This window comes from Triturus cristatus, chromosome 1_2 (assembly GCF_964204655.1).
Source record: "Triturus cristatus chromosome 1_2, aTriCri1.1, whole genome shotgun sequence".
Taxonomy (NCBI): Eukaryota; Metazoa; Chordata; class Amphibia; order Caudata; family Salamandridae; genus Triturus; species Triturus cristatus.
The window spans coordinates 1,086,030,261-1,086,048,598 of NC_140580.1; positions in this window are offsets into that span (position 1 = coordinate 1,086,030,261).

An 18,338-nucleotide genomic window follows, 5' to 3' on the forward strand; every position below is an offset into this window, starting at 1 on the left:
ATATCCTGAGGGCGTTGGCGGTGAAATATTTCTCCCGTTGTGGGAATCCTACCAATGGAAGCAGCGGGGAGTAGAGGGGCTGACCCCGTGACATACGGTGTATGCGCATCATGCATTTACGGGCTATCGATATCTGTAGGGGGTGTGTACGCGTAGGCTTGGTACCCGGCATCAGTAGTCTCCTGAGGGCCGGGAGAGGTATCCGGCCATCGTTGGAGAATGTCTTGTCTATGTGGCGCTCTGCCGTCCAATGGGACAGCCACTGAAGCTGGGCTGCCAGGAAATAGGCTTCGAAGGAGGGGGCTCCCAGACCCCCTTGTGTTGTGGGTAAGTAGAGGGTTTGTAAGGCTACCCGGTGTCTGCCACCCCCCCCCCCAGACCCCCTTGTGTTGTGGGTAAGTAGAGGGTTTGTAAGGCTACCCGCTGTCTGCCACCCCCCCCCATATCAGTGCTGTAAGTAGTGTGTCTAGTTCCTGAAAAAAGGAGCGAAGCGGGATCACCGGGAGATTAGTAAAACAGTAGAGTAGTCTGGGTACCATAACCATCTTCGCGAGGGCTACACGCCCTATGGGGGCCAATGGCAGGGTCTTCCAGAAGGCGACCGCCGAACGTAGCCCGGCCAATGTCTTGCGGTGTTCCCATCACAAGTGGCTCTTGATATGATACCACCCACACTATTGGATGATACTCTTTAAATCCTTCATCCCTTGGATTTTCATAATCAGACTACATGACATCTGCTCATTCCATATGGGTGTTTAATTGGGAGGCCAAGTGAATTTGAAAAGCTAAATATAAGAAAGGGGTTTTATGAACAGGAAGAAATGGCGCACAAACCAGATATACGCAATAGTATTACCAATGCAACATTAATAATTCGATAGTACGGTGCTAACAGGGAGGGGAAGACCCTGAAACCCCTCAATCAGTGAGGGAAAATCCCAACACTTGAACGAATAAGAACAGTCCCGTGCACTCATACAATAATCAATTACACAAGGTATGTGTGTCTTCGGTATGACATGAAGATACTGCAGCGTGGCAATCTTTGTATTTCCTTTAATAGGTCATCAGGCAAGAACAAAAAACAGCCAGCCGACACGTGTTTCGTCAGAGTAAAAGTCAAACTCTGACTCTTCAGGGCAAAAGAACAGGAAATCATCCACCACAAGAAAGATATACGTTAAATACGTCAAACCAGGATACGGATTATCACACAATCAGCCTTATGGGTACAAAGACTGCTCAGCTTGCAATTTGCTCATTTTTCTATCTGCACTATCGATCAATATTAACATTAGTGTCTGTGAATTTACGTTCAGAGCCTCCTCCCATTTGACTAAGAGGTCCTCATCTAGCTCGTCATATGTAGGTAGGATTTGAGCTCGTAATCCCCTTGGTATCCTTTTTAATCTCAAATATTGTTTCAGAGTGGCTTTGTCCCACCATCTAGCGTTTTCAGTTTTTTTCAAGCGTTCCAATTTTACAAATTTGTCCCTAAGGCTGAATTTGAAAAGCTGCTAATTGACCCCTAAGGACAGCTTTGACAAGGTTCCGTCTCATGTACAGCTATCTTTGACCATTTGTATGAAATCACTGTTTCAAAGGAGATGTGCGTGTTTCCCTCTCTAAAGAAGTAGAAGAACGAGTAAAGCTGAAAATCCACCATTTGTGAACTACAAATTCCATGAACGTCTGCATAGGGTAAAGCCCTCAAATTACTCCGTGGTGTAAAGCCTCAAATTAATGCATGCTTATGTCCACACACATGGCCACAAATACCAAAGCTAAAAGAACGAGTAGAAAACTCTAGCCCATGAATGGCCACAGAAGGAATACTGAAAACATATTTGGTACACTCTATCTTCCACGGCCACCTGAGTCGGTGGAAGAGTGTGAGATAACACTGAAGCGACAAAGTTTCTTTCAAGTGATTTTCATATCACACCCACTCAGCACTACTTGCCCAGTTGAGCGTGCCTGTTCTTATCCTTGATAAGTAGGTGCTAAGACACCTGTCACCTCCAGCCCATTTGTAGAACTAATGGTTTTTCCCTTATAAAAAGTTGTCGCTTACTCACATTCCCTCTCTTCATAATAATTCACAGATGGAGACCAAGTCCAAGGAGCAGAAGGTATTTTCTTCTCTTTTCTTCACACTCAGAAGCACTTGGGTGGATTCACCTTTATAAGATTGCTAATTCCTTTTGTGCTTTTAGATACCCACCAACAGTTCCTTTGTCCTGAAGGAGCCTCAGAAGTACAGAGGGTCGAAACACGCCAACACATCTGTAAAAAAAGGAAAATAAGGAAACCAACTAATGTGATATGGGAGGCTTATTTCAGCTAAGGATTAATACTGCTTCATCACTCCGTAAGGATTTTCCCTGCCTTTTTTTTTTTTTCTTTCCATTTCTTTTTTGGATTAAGTAAGGCATATACTCCGCCCAAAAATAAAAAAGTAAAACTTTACAAATACCAGTACACTAGCTTTGTATGTACAAAAGACTAATCTGGTGTTTACATGGACAGTTTGTGAAAATGTATTGTACTGTCGGAGTTTCAAGTTAACCCAATTTTCTTTTTTGGGGGGGGCTGAGGGGGTGGATTATTACTTATTGATTACATATGTTATTGAACTGTGTTGTTTCATTGTTATTTGTCAGTTTCTGTCATCTTTTCACTAATATTATTTTCTTGTAATTGTGTTGGCTCTTGTGTATGATAAAAATTATGTAAGCTAAAAAATGTTTATATGAAGGACCCAATGGAACCGATGGTTTGCATCCAACTTGGACCAAATACATATTTTTCTTTGATCTTTTGTCAAATATATTTCTCGGACCGAATTCTGTGAGGTACCTTTTGTTAAATCTGAGGATCACCCCTGGCGGCTGGCACTGACCACTGGCGCTGCTAATGGCCACTTCTTGGTCCACCCTCTGCCAGCAGGTTTGGTACCAGCCCCATCCCTGCTGGCAGGAGGTTTGGAGTGAGTGGGGATCCAAAGTGAAAGGGGAGCATCTTCTAGATACACTGCATGTTCCCATTTGTTTTACCAACATTTAATGCAGCACACCCCTCCAGACCTGCATAACTGTACCAAGGTGTTCTCCTAAACCACGCATGCGTATGATTTACTTGCAAAGAAGTCTTTTTTTCGACAAATGAAAGAGATTTGACTGAGGGTGATAGATAGTGCGGTGCTGTGCCTGTTCATGTCTGCTCCTGCGCCGACTTCTTTCATGAGCGTCATCTATAAACTGTTGAACTCTGTTTATTGACAACAATGTTATGGCGACGCTTCCTGTTCTGAAAGTTAACTGGATTATGGTGACTTTTTCAGAATTTCCAAAGTAGTGCATTAACCTCGCTGCCTTTGCCTGGCTGAAAATGTGATTGTGGTGCCTGAGTCTGAACGACAGTGAACATCCAAACTGCCAAGGAAAGAGAAAACAAAATACTGACTGTAAAAAATCATAAGCTCCGCACTGTGGCTTTTTGTGTAACAGGGCACTTTGTCCATTTTTTTATAACCAAGCTTTATTGACATTTTACCGAACATGAGATTGCACAACCACCGTCCACACTCAGCAGCCTCCCTCCTGCCTCCACCGACACATCCCCAAGGCTACCGCATCTCATGAACAGGCTATGCTTGGTTGTGTTAGCCCAACCTCCAGAAGCGTTCTAAAAACATGTTTATAGATATTTATTTTGAGTTCATCCAGGATTTGTGCTTCTTTGCCGAGCATGACCACACTCGCGCGGGCCAGCTTTGGTAGCAATTTTTCAGTAATGACTGCTAACAGTGGCTGAAAGGAAGGCTCATTCAGGGCCTTATGAGGCCTTGCGACTCTTTTGTGCTGCTGGTGAGTCACTTTTTGTGATGCACCGGTGGTGTAAAAAATGAGCCACGTTGCGCCATATTTACAAAGTGACGCATCTAAGCAGATGCATCACTTTGTAAAGCCCTGCGCTACATTATACCTGCCTCAGGTATAATGTATGCAGGGTGGGCGTTCCTCCGCAAAAAGCCTCGTAGAAGTGGCGCAGTGAAATCTATATGATTTCACTGCGCCACTTCTAGTACACTACTCCGTCAAAATCTTAAGCCTGCCTCACAGCAGGCGTAAGACGGATGCGTGCCCTTTCACATGGTGCTTGCCCATGTGAAAGGACACATTGCCGGAGGTGCGTCACTTTTGTGACACACTCCAGCAATGCCTCATCAGTGCTCCGATGGATACGTCTCTAATACTGAAGTATCTGTCATTCCTTGCGACATGATGCGTCATACAGTAATATTTGCATTGAGTCTTTGTCGCAGCGATGTGACACTTCTCATAAATGAGGCCCCCAGTTTCTTGGTAGGAGCATGAGTTAAAGCATTGTCCTTTCTCACCATATACTGCTTGTGTGTCTGGAAATTAAATTTCTTATCAAAGTATAATCCTAGGTACTTGTAATTGTTGACCTCTTCTAGGCTTACATGTCCTAGTTTGATTTTAAGAGGGGTACTGGGTCTATTCCATATTGACATTGTTTTCTCTTAGTTGCAATAATTTCTAATTCATTGATCTTAGCAAACACCGTAAGTTCTTTGATTTATGTTTGCAGTCCCACCCTCGTATAACTCAACAGTACAATGTCATCAGCATATGAGAACTGTGTCAGGGTCAATGGTCCCAATCTCAGAGGGTGAGAATTAACCTGACCCAGCTGGGGCGATAGATCAGCCATGAAAAGGTTAAACAGGTGCGGGGCAAGAACACACCCTTGCTTGAGGCCAATGGCTGTAGGTATTCGCCTGGACAGTCTTGTTCCATCCGCCACCTTGATTTGAATCCATAATAACGCAATAGCGCATGAGGTTTTTTCCTGAATACCCCACCACCTTAGTTTTCCCCACAAGAGTGCTCTGTCAACTCGAGCAAAAGCTACTTTTAGGTCTATAAAGCAGAGAAGCAGTTTTTTCTTCCAGAGTTTACATTTCTTAGCAATTGTTGTTACTGCTAGCACGTTGACGGTGGTACATAACCTTTCCGGAACCCTGTCTGGTGGAGTGGGATCAAGTTATGGGTGTTAGACTAATCGATTAAATCTTCCAGGACTAGCGAGGCGTAGTATTCTGCTTCTGAGTCGGTAAGCGCAATTAGCCTGTAATTCACTGGATTTATATAAAATGCAGCAAATCACTTTAAAATTAAATTAAAATTGGGTTTATTATCGAACCCCTCCATTTTTTGGGGATTATTCATCCGCTATCGACCTGGCCCAGTATTTCAGATCTTGCTTAAATATAACTTGCGGAATGACGTTAGGGCCTGGCGCCCCATCGCTTCTACCAGCCATGATAACTTTTACCTCTCTTGCTGGTGCGCAGTGTGAGAATGCCAGAGCAGTTGGGCTGTTACTCCATAGCGACTTTACTGGGTTTTTGACACTGTCTGACTTGACTACCTTACAATTTTCGTGTACTAAGGAGCGCTCTTGTTAGCCAAAGATCTTCATCTAGTAAATGTTATATTTCATATCGGTACCCTAATATAGGTCCAGGAACAACGTACACTTTCCCTACATCAGCTCCCGTTATTTCATATGAACGAGCCTTATAAGGACATAACTCCAAATAAGGACAGAATGCCTTATAGGGACATCACGCCTTATAGGGACTGTAGCCTTTTATGGACTAAACCTTTCACCTAGTTCCATGCCGAGGGTGGGTTTTTCCCAATCGATATTGCTAAGATGTCATCCATATAAATAATTGATGAGTACACTCTCCAGGAGGCATACTTCACCTCTACCATCGACGCACAAGGTTTAATCCCCAACGTCATACCTTATATTAAACAATGGGTAACACACGTACATAGACTGTATAAATACAGCACCTCTTGCTATCAGAAGGCAAGAGGGACCCGAGACTTCAAGGCCGACACACTGACCAGAGACGCTGCAGCTCTTGCATGACCTCGCTCCAGCTGACAGTGGTCTAACTATCCCTTGTGGGGTGTCCAGCTCAAGTCCAGGAAGAAGTCCCACATTCTCATTATTCAGGTATGGGGGTTCGACTCAATCCTAGCGGGATGTTTGGCTCTTAGATTCTAGACTATTAGGTTTTTAGGCTCAGTAGCTCTTTCACACCTACTTACATGCTAGGTACACTCAGGTACATCTAGTCAGGCATCTTAGGAGTACGCACTTTAATTTTATAAATGCATTTCATATTAATGTATATGTTCTTGACCATTGTAAAATGGTAGAACAATACTATTCCTTTTTATTCACTGTACTGCTGGTTCTATATCTCTGCTGTACAGTTGTAACAGCGCACTTATTCTACATGAGAAGAACTACTGTACAATAAATTCTTATTGTAAAAACGCTCGACTGTTTCTTCTCTGTATCTCTCTGAGAGCAAAACAAGCATGTATGAGTGACTGGGTGAGAAGTAGTATATTGTTTCCACGAGTCTGAGATTATTGTGTTCTGAGGTTGCAAAAACAAATCTCTCTGATAACAGGAGATTCTAGTAGCACTACGAGCTAGCTAATGCGAAAACAAGCTAACATATTTGGTGAGGGTGTACAGAGTCAGTCTGCCACCAGGCTCACAGTTTATGTTATCCGCAAATGCATAGGTCCTACATGAAGGGTACTACTGGACCTACACTACAGTAAGCAACCCAGTCTTATTACATGACACACAAAGTGTTTATTACTCCTGCTTCTCTGCCAATACCATTAATTGTTGTCCAGAATGCTCTGGTATTTGATCGTTTACAGTTGAACAAAAGTTTCGCCCAGAAATCTTTGGACTTTCTTCTCCTCCCTTGCCAGAGTTGTTTTTATATTGCTTTTTAAAAAATAATTCCCATGCAATTTTTGCTGTACCAGGTTTCCTGGCCTTCTTTATTTCCCTTCTCAGATCTTTTCTTTGATCTACGTTTTTTTTCATCGTTGCCCCTGGCCATTGGGATGTTTGGCTTGCTCTGGATGTTATTGCTGAAGCATGCATTAGCAGTCATGTCGTAAAACCTATCCAGGCATTTATTGGAGTGGTAGATGACGCTATGCTATCCTCCATTATCGCTTTCGCTTGAACTTTTAGGGATATCTCTGAAACACTACTTTAACAAATAGAGTTTGTTTCCACAATACGTTTGGATTCCTAAGAAAACTTCTCTGTATTCAGTTCAGACTTCAATCACTTCCAAAAACGTTAACAAACAATCTCCAAAGTTTTCAACAAGTTCTGGCAAGAAGATCCTGGATGCAGAAACTGTACATCTCAGTTGTTTAACAAGGGCACTCTGGACCACAAAGAACTTATATTCAATAACTTTAAAATGGCTGCCACCATTTCCAAACTTCATTGGATTTCTATGACATCATGACAAATGTTAGTTTCCTGGATTATACACAGGCACTGCGCACTGTACGAAGGGGCAAAACCTCTCTCTAAGCAGCCTGACAAAGGTAAGGTATAGTAAGTGCAGGCTACAGATCATTACAATCACTCTCTTCTCATCCCAAATCTCTTTCTCTTTTATAGTATGATTAAGGGACCAAACCTCTTTGCATAGTTTGCAATGCATGTAACTGTGTAAATGTAGCAACATTGGCAAGGCAGAGATTACGTGCGCAAAAGCATACATTTGGAAAATGGACACTTGTGTTTTATTTAGTGTTACAAAATATGTGCTAAAAACTTGAGTGAGGATAGTAGTAGTGAGAGTGGAGTGGGTAGAATTGGATGCGTTATAAAGATGCTCTGAAGAACAATGCATTTTCCACATAAATGGTCTCTATGTGCTTTTTTTCAGTGGCAACGAAGATTGGTCAGTGGATCCACCATTCAAGCCACTTTGCTACCAGTTCACCCAGGACTCTGCTGACTGCTACTGCATTAAGAGAGTTTTCACCTCCATTGATCCATAGAGTGAAGGTTCAATGTTATAGCTTCACGCAGTGTGGCACTAGGAATTGATTCTCCTTTCCAACTTTCTCTGAAACTAGAAAAATCTAGACTCTCTTTATCAATTCTTAATAAACCCAAAACGGTAGAGGGTTCCAAATTTACAGACTTTGACACTTATCATAAAACTTTTTGTTTTTCAACAGCCCTTTAAATGGCTCTTTTCAAATTCTTCTCCATCCATGCCTCTGTGGCTTGATATAGAACATTCCTTACTTGAACAGTTCTCTCCTAAAGAAGTCTTATCTTTTCCTTCAAAGTACATTACTATATTGCCACTGTTATTTAAACATACTTGTCTTCTATTGAAACCTTTTTATCAACCACAGTCTTCATCTCGAAATTCTTTCTTAAACTCTTCCCTTTAGTACAATTATCTTATCACTATCAACAACAAACCTTTAAATTGCAAGTCTTAGAGACAAAGGGGTATATCAAGGGTTCAAGACTTCTTTAATGGTATAGATCTTCTTTCTTTCCCTCAATTTCAAACAGCTTTTAATTTTCCTCAATCGTTTTCGCATAGATTTTCTATTCTCATAGGAATCTTCTTAGATGTTTTTTAATCACTTGCATCAATTTCTACATCTCCTTCTTCCAATAACTCACTTTTAAAAATACTTACACTCACTCCCTAGGTCTCCCCTATTTCTAAATATTTTTTCACCCCAGATCCTTCTCGATCCAAAAGATAGAGCTTAGCTGGGAAACAGATTTGAGATGTGCTTGGACTTCTGGAACAATATGTGGTCTGTAGCCTTACAAATTTCCAGATCAGCCGCCACTACTCAATCTATGTTCTTTTAATATCATAGATTATTTTTTACACCTGTTTCTACAGGCACTTTTTCTAATTCAAATAATAAAGCTTGTTGCTCATGCGGGCACCCACACAGCAATCTGATGCACCTTCTCTTTTTATGCCCTCCCACTGCCTCTTTCTGGAAGAACGTTTAGTCCCAACTCACAAGAATTTTTTATTTGTATTGTCCTATGCCAGCATAATTTTTCAGAAGCTTATCTGAAACTGTCATACTAAGCTCACATAAAGTATTACTTGACCTCATGTTAGCCTAGGCTTTTCAACAAGTTACAATTAATTGAAAGTGTTCTACTAACATTTCTTCCAAAGCTTAATGGTATGATGTTTGTCATTATCATAGATTAGATATAGCCTTTACCCCTTCATGCAGATCACATGTTGATAGAGATTTATATTGGTCCCCATTAACAATTTATTTAAGATTTTGCTGCTAACCAACATGTTAATTATATAAATTTAAAAAATGTTAAACCTCCGTAAACTGTAACTTTCTTTGCTATTCCTTATTATAGTTTATCATATCAACCATGTATTTTAATTATTAAAATGTCATGTATTTATTGCATCATACTGCTATTCGATCTTCAATTGTTGGTTTGTATTTCCTCCTTCACCCCACCTTTTGTCAACCTTCTTTCCCAATGAAAATTCTAAAATTGTAAACAGTTTTAGAACCTTTTACCTTATTAACTTACTCATACATTCACTGTTCACATTTATTATATTTTGCTGTTCACTTTTTCTGGATTTTTCTTCTAAATAAGGCTGATCAAACACAAAAAAATAAAAGGGGAATACATTTCGAACATTTAGGAACTATTCAGATACAACTAGTAAAAAATAAAAGGTTGTGCCCTTTCTGCACTTTCACTAATAGGGAGTGGATATGTTGGGGGCTGATTCACAAAGGCATATAAGAGTGCATAAAAGAAAACTTCCCATAGATCAATAACTGCTTTTGTGAATTGACCCCTTGGTGTTTTCTGAAAAATGTCAATGTTTTCTAGATACATTGTTCACTAGAGACGCTTTAAAGACTACAGAATTTATCAATCCATATTGCAAAGTTAGCAAATGGAGGGTCTTTGACGAGCCTTCTTTTATAGGGAAATAAAGTATTGACCCTAAGTTACAGGCACCTAATACACAGTACTGCTATCTATTAACCTCGCTAAACGGTTGATCGCTTTCCTCTACCTTGGGTCTAATATAAACTATATGCCCTTTAACAACGATTTAAAGGGACAACAGAATTTGATTTCATTTGTGGGTGATATGTATTAGTCTTCAGGTGTAAGAAATGGTCCAATTACACATTGCAAACATTTAGATCCCAACTAGCCCAGTCTTCTCTTATAAAGAGTTTGCCCCTAAAAGTAAGGGGAAAGAACCTTTGTTTTATATTTCTTACTTTACCCGTAAACATGCTATGCTCCTAATTCAAATTTGTATTCGTAGTAGCTGTAGAACATGTCAGCATTGAAAGCAAGACATTATCCTTTTACATTGCATCTGCTCAGTCTTTTTGGTGGAAGACAAGCATTTAATTCACACTTTATCTCCTAACTCTTTTATTGTGATGAAATTATTAAAAATGATGGTGCACTGTTAACACATGCGAAGCATTGCAATCAATATTCATTGTATTGGTTTGAATCATGCTAATTAAAAACAATTGTGTGTTTCATGTACCGCCCTAAGTGGCATGGGTATTCCCAGATGTGGGTCCTATGCTCACTGTATCACTGGAACCAAGCTGAAAGCTGATGAGCCCATAACTAGGGTGAAACCGGTCCTGGGTAGCTTGTGCTCTGGTTCCGGGAGGACCTGGCCTGGCGGTTCAGGCTGCAGTGTTCCATGAGGAGCAGGATCAAAGGGTGATTTGCATATGGTTGGGTCCAAACTGAGGTGGCATGGTGATCAAAAGAACGATGGGTTGGGATGATACCCTGAGCCATCCCCTGTGGTTAGACAAATTGCAAGCCCATCACCTTTTGTGCTTTTCAAATCATGCTAATGAGCCTGTTTTTATTTATGCTGTTCTTTTTTATGTTCCATTTTTACCTACAAGGCTGTGCCTAATGGCAATTCATGTCTGTAAATTAGGGACAACCTGGTCTGAAATGGCCTACTTTTCTCCTACTCTCAATTTTGTGTGATTGATCTCTACAGCCATCCCTGCTGGCTACAAGGTCATCGGGCAAGACTGTCAGCACAAGCCCGGAGGTGGAGTCGCCATAATAATCAAAGATAACATCAACTGCACCGCCTACACGGACACCCTCACCAGCTACATGAAACACATCACATTCAAGATTTGCATCACATACACCTTCTCCCTATGCAGAACCATCATATACAAACTACCTGGACCCCTCACCAATTTCGCCAGTACATCCCAGACTTTGTCGCTCCCTTCATCAACATCAGCACCATCATCCTCATGGGATACCTTAACTTTCATCTAGAAATTCACACTGACCCAAACTCTACAGCCCATTCTGAAACCCTCAAAAATGTTCGCCTTACCCAGCACATTACCGAACTCAACCACACCACCGGACACCTATTGGACTTGATTTTCTCCTCAATCAGTAACATCACAGTCGACAACCAATTATGACCTGGACAGGCCACGCCCTGGTCAGTTCAGCATACCCATCCTGCACCACCACAACCCTACCACCAATGAAACCGCCCGCTTCAGATGGAAAAGCATTATAGAAGAGGAGTGGGCTTCCACTCTTTCTGCGCACCAGCCTGAGTACACCAGCAACTTACTGAAAGCCATCAAGAACCTCAAAAGCTGGATCACCACATGAATCAACTCTCAGTCACCCCTTCCGCACACCCCAAAGGCAAGCGCCTCACCATGGGCCAGCTGGTACACGGAGGAATTCTGGCTGATAAAATTTGTTTCTAAGCAACTGGAGCACAAATAGAGAACAAGTCAAGACACTACAGATAAAAACATCAAAGATTTCACTGCATCTCCTGTCACCTCCAACAACAAGACCTTTGCAGCAAGCTCTCGGAATTCTTCTGTCAAAAAATCACCTCCATGTACAGCATCTTCGACATATAACTGGATCCCCTCCGCATTGCAAATCAACTTCCCATCACAGCCAAAGAATGAGCCCTGACCTTGTGGTCCTCCGACACAACCGTCAAAATTGCTGCTACCATGAAGACCATCCCCTCAGGGCCCTATCTACCCTTGCCCCCACCACGCCTTCAGCAAAGGACTCAAACCAATCAGCAAATCGCTAATATCCTCTGTGCCTTCATCGACTCAGCCACATTCCTGTACGCCTGCAAACTTTCTCCCCTCATACACCTGCTCAAAAACACATCCGCTGTCCTAGCCACCCTTTCCAACCACAAACCTGTCTCCCACCTACCATACCCAGCAAAGGTCTTAGAGAAACTAATAAACCGATGCATCAGCAACCCTCTCAGCAACTACAGCTCCTTGACTTAATGCAATCTGGATCAGGGCCCAAGCACAGAACAGAAACAGCACTCACCACCGCAACAGAAAACATTTGCATGATCCTTGACAGAGGAAACATGGCTGCCCTCATTCTCCTGGACCTTTCTGCAGCCGTTGACACAGTATCACACCACATCCTCATCATGAACCTGAACAAGACTGACATCCAAGGACCCACTCTCCATTGGATCTGCGCATTCTTAATGGATAGAACACAAGCTGTCAGCCTGGCACCTTACTCTTCTGTGCCTGCAAACTCATCTGCGGAGTGCATCAACAGTCACTGCTCAGCATCCCCCCTCTCCTACTTGGTAGCTAGACTCATCCACAACCTCCCTCACAGAATGCACATCCCACCATACCTCAGGGAACTCCACTAGCTCTTGCTACACAAACTATACAAACGCGCTCATTTCAAATTCCTGACATACACATTCAAGGCACTGCACAACTTATTACCAACTTACCTCAAGAATTTCATCTCCTTACACCAACTACTCTGACACCGCCACTTTAAAGGACTTCTGCTCACACACATCCCATACATACACGGAAGGAGATCAGTAGGACGGGCGTTCTCTTATATAGCACCTAAAGCATGGAAAAGCCTTCCACTCCACATCAGAGCATCCTCTTCTCATCTTGAAGCCAAAGGCCCGGCTTTTCAATGAACCAACATACCATAGGTAGGGCTGGGCACACACATCATCTCAGCGCCAGGATACCCTTGTGTGTGATAATACACTATACAAATACACATCAAATTGATTATGAAGATCTTTTTCGCTATTTATTTTTCTTACTGAAAGTGCAAAGATTTGTATCATCTTAACAATAAATATTTCACATTTAGGGGATGCAGCACGAGGGTTTTTCCCTGTTAGACATTTATCCAACATGCGCTGAAACTTTAATATATGTTTAGAAATGGGTTTATCTGCTTCTCTTTTTGTGTCTGCGACATCCTCAATTCAGCATTATGACATAAAAAAAATAAAAAAAAATCAGTGCCCTTATTTGTTGGTTTCTGTTGGGTGCTAGTATCTCCAACCTATCTCTAGCATCCCACAGTAGAGTGTTCAACTAAAGTCAGGGTCAGTACAGTGCAGGCAAAGATCTAAGGGGCATATTATCAAGCACAGCGCTAAAATTATCGCCGGTTTAGCGGTAGAAAACTGCAGCTACAGCGGCGATAATGGGCTTGATAATATGCCGCAGAGAATTCCAATAGAAGCCCATGTTCTGGTGGTGAACATGGGCTTCTATTGGAGTTCTCAAGGGCATATCATCAATCCCATTATCTCCACTTTAGCAGCAGTTTTCTGCCGCTAAACCGGCGATAATTTTAACGCTGTCCTTGATAATATGTGTTAGAAGGTGGTTCTGACACTATGGGCCGCCCGGATTTTTTGATTTTTGAGCACCTAATTGTTGAGCTTTTACTGTGGGGGAGCCTCATAAGTTGGGACTCACCCACAGTGAACTCAGGATGTAAGAGACTGCATGGGGATTTTACTGGTGTTCCCCTGGCTTGACCAGGCCACTGCGCAGCAGCTGGAGTAAGGGACACCGGGCTGATTACATGCAGACACACGTGTACATGCGTGTGCACATGTGTACGGGCAGCTCAGGGGAGATTCCTAGCGTGTGCAGTCCAGGAGCGGCTACAAAGTGAATGGTGTGGCAGGACTTATGCAGTATTGAGTAGTGTGTGTGTTTAATAAATGTACTCTTACTTTTATAAAGCAAAGTACAGACTGGACAATCAATTATTGAGTGTTATTTTTGTGCACCTGCAAATGGCGATTACTAGCCCACACCACCTCCCTTGAGTAAGCCTCAGACTGCTCTGCAACGCTACCCTCTGAGAGTCAGGCGCTACAATTGGGTGTTTGGTTCCCAGTGAAGGACAAATGTAGTCATGTTATTTGTGCAGGCCTCACAGATGCTGCCTCGTTTTCCAACATTGGTGTCTAGCGGCGGGAAACATAGTATCCCATTCTGGTGTGCATTTATAGCATTTGATAAGTCCAGTTTTGCCACACATTACCTATGCAGCAATGAGCAAATGGAAGAGCGCAAGGCTCTGAGAAAGGTTCAACGTTTTGGTTATGTGAACTAAAGGTATGGGAAAGGAAAGCCCCGCGCCCATATGTGTCATGTGAAGTTATTATGGTTTAAATGTAAGCTGTATTGATATGACCGCACTATGTTGATTATAATGTGCTAGCGGGATGGTGCTTTCCAGGAAATGATTGCATACAAATGTTCTGAGCCATATTGTACACTTTTGAACCCTAACACTACATACACTACACCTGCATGAGGAGGGTGTCTCCTCAAGAGATAGGGACAGCAACTGATACCTACATCACAGGTGGGGGTGTAGGAGTGGATTGACCTTCAAGGGGGACAGGAGAAGTAGGGGTCCTGGGAGGTTCCCGCGCTTTTTAAGGGCAGGGAGGGTTTCCACAGGAGGGGCCCCAGATATCCTTCCCCCACTGGAAGTTTCTTGCTAATGGCGCAGGCCAAAACCACTGGAAGGGTGGGGCAGGAGGTTTCTTTACCCCAGGTAGTAGCGCCCCAGGGGTTCCCATGGTGGGGGACCCCAAGAACCTTTTCCCACAGTGGGAGGAGGGTGTGGTAGAGTTGAGTGTCCGGCAGGTCCCCCCAGGTTAACTGGTGGGGAGGTGAGCAACCCAGGGGTGGCCCCTGGTAGTGGGTGGCCCCCAAGGAGGGGAGTTCTTGAGTGATGGTGTGTAGTGGTAGCCCCTAGGTACCCTAGGTGGGCTAGGTAACTGACCCAGTGGAGATCTGAGTGGGGGCGATGAGCTCCCTAATTTCCAGGGGAAGGGTTAGTGGTGGACCCTGAGGTGTCGGGGTCGGGTAGCCGGTAACCAGTCAGGTAGGTCCTGTGGGACTTGGACTCAAGGACCAAGAGCATGGGGGTGTTCCCCCAGCTGGAGGCAGGAGGTGGACTTCTGTCAGGCAGTACCACCCTGAAGCCAGGTGGGGCCTATCTTAAGTGAAGGGACCCTGTGTTTCGTGAAGGGGTGGTGCAGGCCTAGCCGGGATCTTTAGGGTCCCTAGCTGAGAGTGGTAGTACTACCCTGAAGGCAGGTGGGGCCTATCTTAAGTGAAGGGACCCTGCTCTTCATAAGGGGTGGTGCAGGCCATCCAGGGACCATGTAGGTCCCTGGGCGGTCTCCCAAGGCGCTGCAGGGAGACCAGGGAGAGCCATGAGAGGTGGGCCTGGGTCTAGCTAACTCGGGGCCCACAGGCTCTCTAAGGGTACTCCGGGAGGAGAGCGCACCTCTCGGAGGGAAGGGTACATAGGCCCTGTTCTCGCAGCGGAGAACAAGGAAGGGGTCTAGGTTCCCGGGGTAGTTTCCGGGTGGAGCTACTGACGGGGGGAATGAGCTGTAGGATGTCTGATGAGGCACCCTCAGTGTTCCTCCCTGGCACTGCCAGTGTGGTGGTGAGGCCGGTCTGAGGTCCTATCAGGGAGCCAGGCCAGTGGCCAAAGGGTGCTTTTCTGTGTGGGGAAGTACAAGTGGCTGTGCTTTCTTTAGGGAAGACAGTCATCCCGAAAGGGTGGTGGCAGCAGAATGACCTCAGCGGCAGGCTGAGGGTGAGGGTCCAGAGAGATTGCATCTTTGGGGTGCAAGGACCAAACGGAGAGAGGGTACTGGTTGGAACAAACTCTGGAAGGGAGACCAGCTAGTGACCCAGGGGATGGGATTTAGACCTATCCCAGAAGACCGCATCGGTGCTGAGGCACTGGACCCTTGTCCAGAGAAGTGGTAGGCATAGTGTTGCATGCCCAAGGGCAAAGGTGAGCATAGTTAGGCTGAGTCCATGTAGACCATGAGTGACCTAGAGGTATCTAACCTAGAGCCCGGAGGGTTCTTAGGGTAGTCTGGGATCCCTGTCATGGGTGGAGATTTCATGGATGGGAGGAGTAGGTGGTCTAAGCGGATAACTGGTCAGTAAGGGGGGTCTGGTCAGAACCCCTTATAACTAGTTATCGCTGACTACGGGAAGTGTACCCATGTAGAGTGGCTACTTCTTCCCTGTAGGAATCAGCTGGGCGCGGCGTGTGTTAGAAGGTGGTTCTGACACTATGGGCCGCCCGGATTTTTTGATTTTTGAGCACCTAATTGTTGAGCTTTTACTGTGGGGGAGCCTCATAAGTTGGGACTCACCCACAGTGAACTCAGGATGTAAGAGACTGCATGGGGATTTTACTGGTGTTCCCCTGGCTTGACCAGGCCACTGCGCAGCAGCTGGAGTAAGGGACACCGGGCTGATTACATGCAGACACACGTGTACATGCGTGTGCACATGTGTACGGGCAGCTCAGGGGAGATTCCTAGCGTGTGCAGTCCAGGAGCGGCTACAAAGTGAATGGTGTGGCAGGACTTATGCAGTATTGGGTGGAATAGGCTTTATACACTGGAAACATGCCAGGGAAAGTCAGTGTGTTTTCACTTCATTATTTCCCTAAGGGAATGTGGGGCCCGTGGCTAAATTAACTTCCACAAGGCCTACAGTTTCCAGACATGCACTAAAGTCCATTGTATTGGAGGTGAAAAGAAGTATTCTGCAGAGTCCAAAGTCATATCTGTACTGCTTTTGGGTCATCCAGAACTGTCATATTTCTGTGAGCCAGCCAGGACCAGACCCAGGCTGAGGGCTGACCTCAGCTGGATGGATTGATAACCTTTCTTCCACAAGCTAGGGGCCTCCTCTCCACGAAGAGAAGATGGGAGGGGATACAGGTTCATCAATTAGCAGCTGTCACTGGGTGCCAGGCACAAAGGCTGCACCAAGGAGGGAAGGCAGCGTGGGGGATGAGGCTTCAGACATGTGGCCAGAAACCCTGGATGACACCATTTTGAACAAGCTCAGAGGCTGGACAAGAAGGAGGGAGCAGGGGCAGGGACGTGATGCGACGCTGTTTGATAGGACCAACAGAGACTTTATGCCAGCCCCCTACTCAACTTTTAAAAAGTGCTTGCACAGGAAGAGAAGGGCTCTCTGGGGTGTGGTCTGCTGAGGGTGAAGGTGCTGGAGCCTGGTGCAATGGGCAGTTGGAAGGAGAGACCCCCCTGACTGCCCCCAGGACCCTATCAGCACCAGAAGAAGATCCCAGGACTGGTGCACAGAAGCAGGGGCCTGTGCGCAGGGAGAACAGAGTCCCAGAAGGAGAGCCTGGCGAGAGGCTGGCGCAGGGAGCCAGTAAAGACAGCACCCTGCTGAATCAGAGACCCTGAGGGAAGAGGAGAGTGTTCCCAGTGGCGGGGGCTGGTGAGTCCCAGAAGGAGAGCCTGGCGAGAGGCTGGCGCAGGGAGCCAGTAAAGACAGCACCCTGCTGAATCAGAGACCCTGAGGGAAGAGGAGAGTGTTCCCAGTGGCGGGGGCTGGTGAGTCCCAGAAGGAGAGCCTGGCGAGAGGCTGGCGCAGGGAGCCAGGGAAGACAGCACCCTGCTGAATCAGAGACCCTGAGGGAAGAGGAGAGTGTTCCCAGTGGCGGGGGCTGGTAAAGAGGAGCATGAAGTGCCCCATAATGCCTCGCCAGGAATTTGGAAATCTGCTGTTTTGGTGCTTTGTGGCCCCCAGAGGAGAGGGGCCACCCTCACTTGTGAAAAGGTGCTGGGGGAGCACAGTCTTTCCCCCCCCCCCCCCCAGCACGAAGAAATCTGCCATTTTTGTGCCTGGTGGCCTCCAGAGGAGGGGGTCAACCTCATCTGTGAAAAGGGGTGCAGGGGGGGCGGCAGGAGCACCGCAGTCTCCACCAGCATAAAGAAGAACAGTCCAACCCTCAGTTTCACGGGGCATCTGAAAGAATAACCCCTCAAGGGCTCAGCAGAAGGGCTGAGTTGGGGATGTCTGGAGAAGGGCATCCTCTGGAGGTGAAGTGGTGTAATTGCACCGAAATGCATTTACTATTGGTTATTTCTTTTTAGGTGGACTGAAAGTCACATGTGTAAAGTGAAGTACCTGTGTAAGGTGATGTTAAGCTAAATGGCGTTATGT